This window comes from Triticum aestivum, chromosome 2A (assembly GCF_018294505.1).
Source record: "Triticum aestivum cultivar Chinese Spring chromosome 2A, IWGSC CS RefSeq v2.1, whole genome shotgun sequence".
Taxonomy (NCBI): domain Eukaryota; kingdom Viridiplantae; phylum Streptophyta; class Magnoliopsida; order Poales; family Poaceae; genus Triticum; species Triticum aestivum.
The window spans coordinates 57,126,345-57,133,043 of NC_057797.1; the positions used below are offsets into that span (position 1 = coordinate 57,126,345).

The 6,699-nt window shown below is 50.1% G+C and overlaps 1 pseudogene; it reads right to left on the reverse strand.

The window, feature by feature from the left end:
• Nucleotides 1–672: 672 nt before the first annotated feature.
• LOC123191494 (subtilisin-like protease 1) lies at nt 673–6,328 on the reverse strand (annotated as a pseudogene).
• Between the last annotated feature and the right edge of the window lie 371 nt (nt 6,329–6,699).

Genomic DNA, 6,699 nt, shown 5'->3' on the forward strand with positions numbered 1-6,699 from the left:
CTAGTATCTGCAAACAAGGGAATATACCCTCTACTTCAGCATCCATTTGGGCTACTTGGTGCTGAGGTCTGAAGCAATGGAACCTATGAGAAACACATCGACTTGGCTTCTACAGTTAACCAGGTTTAATTCTTATTATGTTCTGCCAAACATCTCCGACGGATAAATAGATGATCATGGACATGAGACTGGAGGGGCAACACTCAGTTGCCAGCAACACGTACGGAGTGCTACGACGATCACACGCTATTGCCTGAAGATCAATGCCCGAGGAGAGCTTTTGCAGTTTATGAAGATGAACTTCATATTACTGTCGGTTACATCGGAACACCAAGTCAACAGCCTTGTCCACAATAAAATCAACAATTCAGTGGTACTTGTTGCCAAGTAATACTGGGTTTGCCTCGACTACTACTACTACTACTACTACTGAAAGTTGCAGGCAACTTATGAAGAGAGAACTCGATATCAAATCCAGCAATCAAGTACTCATAAAATCCAACCAAGTTCTGTAAACATTTCTTGTTACTGATATTAGTACAGTCAAGCATAATGAGACGTTTATTTATTTATATAGTGTTTATGTTGACGCAACAGTAATAATACTGGAAAACATGGGAAGTGAACATGGACAAAGAAAAACATCCACCCATGTCATGACACGGACATCGTTCATGATGATGATGATGGCACTGGAGCTGGAGCAGTACCACCGCCTGTGACGACGAAGACGATGGGGCTCCGCACCACATCACTACCGGAATCAGCAGCTATGCCTATGGCCCAAGGCCGTCGGCATAGGCCTATGCCTACGGCTGCCGTCGGCATATCCCCGTCGGCATAGAATGCGTCAGCGTACTCTTGTCAGACCGTCGGCATACTAAAGCCGTCGGCACAGGCAGCTATGCCGACGACTTTCGTACAACCGTCGGCATAGTTTCACCGTCGGCAAAAAAAGGACGAGATGACAGCTGACGGTGCCGTCGCTAAGTCCAACCAACCAGGAGCTGCCACATGGCGAAACTATGCCTACGGCTTTGCCGTCGGCATAGTCCTGCCACGTGGCAGCTCAAGGTTGCTCCTGGCAGCTCAAGGTTGCTCAAGGTTGCTCCACTAATGAGATTTAAGCTATTGCAATTGTATTTTCTCCTCTTATTCCGAGTAAACACTTAACAATTTTGGAGAAGGGAATCGGTATAAATGGCTCGCTCCTTCCCATGCTTCCCGACCGGGCCGAGCCCGCCACGGTAGGGTGTGGTGAAGTTTCAGCGCGTTTCGGAGAAGCCTGACCGGAGACCGCTGGTAAAGTGCGAGCACCTGAAATGATGTCCAAGAGTGGTTTGTAAAACCATATATGATGTATTCACGGTACGTGTAGGCCTAGTGCAACCAAAGGACGGGCAGGACCCACCACCCGGGCGCGAATGTACCTTGGCGGCATGCTGGATCTGGCCGTTAAAATCTACGGGAAATCATATGATGCCGGAAATCCTCGGGACCTGGCACGGTGTCATCATATGGCCCTTGTAGGGTGTGGTAAAAGTTTGAGCGCGTTTCATAGAAGCCTGGCAGTAGGCCGCTTGTAAACTACAAGATCTCCGAGGTAGTATATGGCTATCGAGAGAGAACTTGTCCGATTTGTGAAGGAAGTGTGTTGCCCGTTTCTCCGTTGACCTCGAAACTTCTCATGATCTCAAATGGGGCCATCACATGACACATGGAAGGACATGGCATTTTCCGGGGCCGCCTGCAATATTTGAGACATTTATTGCATCCGTAGGGTTTCAATGCAAGAAGTTACAGATCTGCATGGCGACCACCTGAAATGATGTCCAGAAGTGGTTTGTCAAATCATATATGATGTCTTTGCGGTATGTGTAGGCCTAGTGCAACCAAAGGAGGGGCAGGCCCCACCACCGAAGGGTGAATGTGCCTCAGCGACATGCTGGATCTAGCCGTTAAAATCCACGGGAAATCATACGATGCCGGAAATTCTCGATACCTAGCACGGTGGCGTCATGTGGCCCTTGTAGGTTGTGGTAAAAGTTTGAGCGCATTTCGCATAAGCCTAACCGAAGGCCTCTTGTAAACTGCACCATTTTCGAGGTAGTATCTAGCTATAGAGAGAGTGTGCCCAGTTTTGTGAAGGAAGTGCGCCGCCCGTTGATCCGTTGGCTATTTCAACCCTCCATCGCACTTGTATACATATATTAAGACACAATGCGATTTTGGTACCATTGCTACCCCCAAGGCCCCCGACCGGCTAATCCTAGCCCGATTGACCCGAAGATCTAGGCCTTTGACTTTTACCGGACGGCCTTTGACCAACGTACTTTTCCACCTGGTTGTGACAGGTCAGCCCATAGGAACATTTCAGAACAAGGTTTGGGCCCAACCGACTAGCGGACCCCCCCCCTCGTGTCGATCCGATGCGGCCTTTTCCTCCCTCCAAGTGCCGGCGGCAGCGCCTTCCGTGAAGGGGGGTCACACTCCAGGAGCCGAATGTCATTTGTTTGCACCTGACAACACATTTCCAGACATGTAAGAGGACCTGGTGCAAGATTTGGTGGCATAGCTAGCCCCCAAAGGCCCCCGACCACACTTGTAGACACGTGGAAAACAATCAGTGGTGGGGGATTTTTTTTCACATACTCCTACATCTTACAAAAATATAAGAAATTGCCATGCATATTATATCATATGTGTCTGCACTGTGTAAAAATCTCATGAATTGATTACGCTCCAAGTGTTCAGGAATATTCATGCAACGCCAAAACCGCAGAAGGATTACTTCGATTTCATCGTCGTTCATGAGGTCGAACCTCACACCGGAGCCACGTATTGCCTCTTTAGACATGGCACCACACCTTTCGACATGTATGAGGACTCGGCGCGATGCTCTGGTGGCATTGCTACCCCTCCCCCGAAGGCCCCCGGTCGGCCTAACCCTGGACAAGTTGACCCGGAAATCTATGCCTTTGACTTTCACCGGACGAGCTTTGACCAATGGACGTTTTCACCTGGTTGTGATAGGTCGGCCCATAGGAACACTTGAGAACAAGGTCTGAGCCAAACCCACCATAAGATTCCTTTCGTGTCAACCCGACATGGCCGTTTCCTCATGAACGACAATCCTTGAAACAATCTGATGGATGTAGATATAAAATTTGTCTCGTTTGGGCAAGAAATGACAAATATACAAAAAAGTCAAAACAAAAGGGTGTTTTCTGTAAATCTGAAGCAAACACGATTTAAGTTTGTTCAAATTTGAAACATAGTATAGCACAGAATCCTTTCAAGATTCTGATAAAACCCATATACAATTTGTCAAAATCGATCCAAGTATCAATTACTTATGATTTTAACAAAGCATAAGGACATATATGCAAAAGTACAGGAGGCCACATTTCTAACATACTCAAAAACAAAAACAAACTGGATATTCATAATCTATGGAAAATTCTACCCTAAATCGATGTATAATTTGTGTATATTTAAGTTTAGATAAGTTAGATTTAAATTAAACAAATTTTAACTTAAAAATAAAAATAATTTAAAATAAAAACAAATAATATCTATGCCTACGGCCATGCCGTAGGCATAGTTCTTGGCCAGGGGCTGCCAAGAGGCGCCACGTGGCGGGGCTATGCCTACGGCAAGGCCGTAGGCATAGGTGGAAAACTATGCCTACGACTTTGCCGTCGGCATAGCTCTGCCACGTGGCAGCTCCTAATAAAAAAATACAGATAATATCTATGCCGACGGCCGCCGTCAGGGCCGTCGGCATAGATTTGACGGCGTCAGCCCGCCATTTGTCCCTGAGTCACCCGGGCCACATTTATGCCGACGGGCTAACTATGCCTACGGCTACCGTAGGCATAGATCGATATATGCCGACGGCCTAACTATGCCTACGGCTGCCGTAGGCATAGATGGAGGTATGCCGACGGCTTTTCCCAGGCTGTCGGCGTAGCTTGAGGTATGCCGACGGTCCCGACAAAAAGCTGTCGGCATAGATAAGGCCGTAAGCATATATGGTTATTCCGGTAGTGCATGCTTCTCAGATACCCAGCTCAAGCTTCCCTCCACGTGCACTCCTTCTTTGTCCAAGCCATGGCCGCTCACAGACACGCCCAAGGCCTTCTTCTCTTTGCCCATGCCGTGGCCGTTCACCGACACACTGAAGGTCTTCTTCTCTCCGGTTTTGGAGAACGACAACGTCTCCGGGACGACATGCACTGTCAGAGACCTCGGCACGTCCACTTTGGCCTTGAACTTCGAATCCGCTGGCCCGACGTTCGTCACAGTCCGGTTCACAGTGAACTGCATCGATGTCAACGACACGGTTATCGTCGGGTAGTTAAGCTGCACCTCCTGGACCTTGGCCAGCTTTGCGCAGGTCAAGCTCGAGTTGCGCACAATGGTTACTAGGCCACTGTCACCAAGGAGCTAGCAGATGTAGCCAGAGTAGTCAACAGAGTTGAGGTCATACACCAAGCCAGGGTCGGCGGCTCTCGCCGGGTTCACATGGCCGGCGCCTTTGTCGTACACGTCGGCCTTTCTATATTGCTCGTCCAAGATTGAGCCACCGGTACTGTTGACAATGTCCGACGTTGTTAGGATGGCAAACTTGATGGCGGCCGGTGACCAGTCGGGATGGATGGCTTTGATGAGCGCCGCGACACCACTTACGTGTGGCGTCGCCATGGATGTGCCTGATATGACGTTGAAAGGGCCCTGTCCAGAGCTCGTGCTTGGCGGCCAAGCAGCGAGGATGTTGAGGCCCGGTGCCAGTATGTCCGGTTTTAGGATGCCCGGCGCATGTTTGCTTGGACCCCGGGAAGAGAACCAGGCCACGACGGGGGCTGGGCGGACGCCATACTGTGTGCCGTTGTATGCGAGAGACGCCGCGGAGCTGCTCTCCGTCGACGCGGCGTAAGCTATGAGGGCGTTGCCGTCGGCCGTGTTCACCTGTACAATACTGGAGTTGGAAGCCTGAAGAAAGGTGGAGTAGCCGCAGATTCGGTTGTTGAACAACACACCACGCTTACCACGCCAGAGCTCATTATGTTGCGGATTTTGGACTGTTGAACCTTCGAGAAATTGTCCTCGCAAAGCAGGATCTTACCAGCGATGCTACTATCACCATCGTAATTGCAGTACCGCCGTTCCTCGGAGTAGAGGAGAGGGTGCAACTTTGAGCTTGTACTCGCTTTCTGGGTAAGTGCTTCTCCGTGGATGCTCTTGCCGTTGGCGAGATGGATGCTGACGCCGAAGCTTCGGCCCATGGAGCCGGCGGCGACCGTGAGCAACCACTGCGCATCGTTGCCGATGAAGCACCGATAGCGATGTGGACCGCTGTTGCCGGCGGCGCACACCACGAGGATGCCCTTGGAAATGGCACTAAACGTGCCGATAGCGATGGGGTCGTGATCGAAGCTGGCGATGGTTTCCCTGCCAAGAGAGAGCGAAAGCACGTCCACCCCATCCTTGATGGCCTCTTCTAGGCCGGCCAGTACGGCAGATTGCTTGCAGCGACGAGCAACACATACCTTGTACATGGCGATGTGAGCACCCGGAGCAATTCCGGCCGCGGTGCCCGTGCCCACGCCATGGTATGACGCACCGGCTACGAAATTCCCAGCAGCTATGGATGAGGTGTGCGTACCATGCCCATCTCCATCACCAGAGTCATCACCCGCAATGAGTGACTTGGCACCGATGATCTTGTTGTTGCACCGAGCCGCCTCGCACGAGCCCTTCCACCTTGCTGGGGGTGGCGGAACTCCATGGTCATTGAAGGAAGGGTGTGCCGCATAGATGCCGCTGTCGAGCAGTCCAATGATGACTCCCTTACCATAGCCAGCCTGGTTCCAGAACCCGGTGCCATTCCTTAGCCCAAGAAACTCCGGCGTGTGGGTGATCATTAGCTGCAGCGTCTGATCGGGGAATGCACGCACGAACCCTGGCTTCTTGGCCATAGCGTCGAGCTCGGCGTTGGTGAGCCTCGCGGCGAAGCCACTGAACACCTCGGTGTAGGAATGGAGAAGGCGCGACTCGTTGGACTCACCGGTCAACGAACTTGGCAAGAAAGATTTGTGCCACTGGCGATGGGCATCTTCGTTGGCATTCGAGTGCGGTGGCTTGACGAGCACGATGTAAGCACGATAAGCAGTGGGTTTTGTGGTATTTTGGTGTACGCTTGTGGCAACTGGATTGATATAGCATAGTTTTTTTTCCGAAAAGGATTGATATAGCATAGTGCGAGCGTAGGAAAGAGGATCGCGAGCAAGAGAAGTGGTACTGAGAGATTTGTGAACGACACCATTCCTCGAAGCTCAAGCCACACAGCTACCGGCGATGAAGATGATGGCAATGCCGGAATTGGATCAATCACCGGACAATCTTTATATAGCACGAACAATTAATGGGTCTTGTCTTATTTTTGGCATATACTCCCTCCGTTCCTAAATATTTGTCTTTCTAGAGATTTCAAATGGTCACCACATACGGATGTATATGGACATATTCTAGAGTGTAGATTCGCTCATTTTGCTCCGTATGTAGTCACCATTTGAGACCTCTAGAAAGACAAATATTTAGGAATGAGGGAGTATTAATCAGTTGATAAATCCAGAGCATTTGGTAACATTAATGAGTTTAATTTCTGCTAAATCTAGAAGATATGATAAGATTATG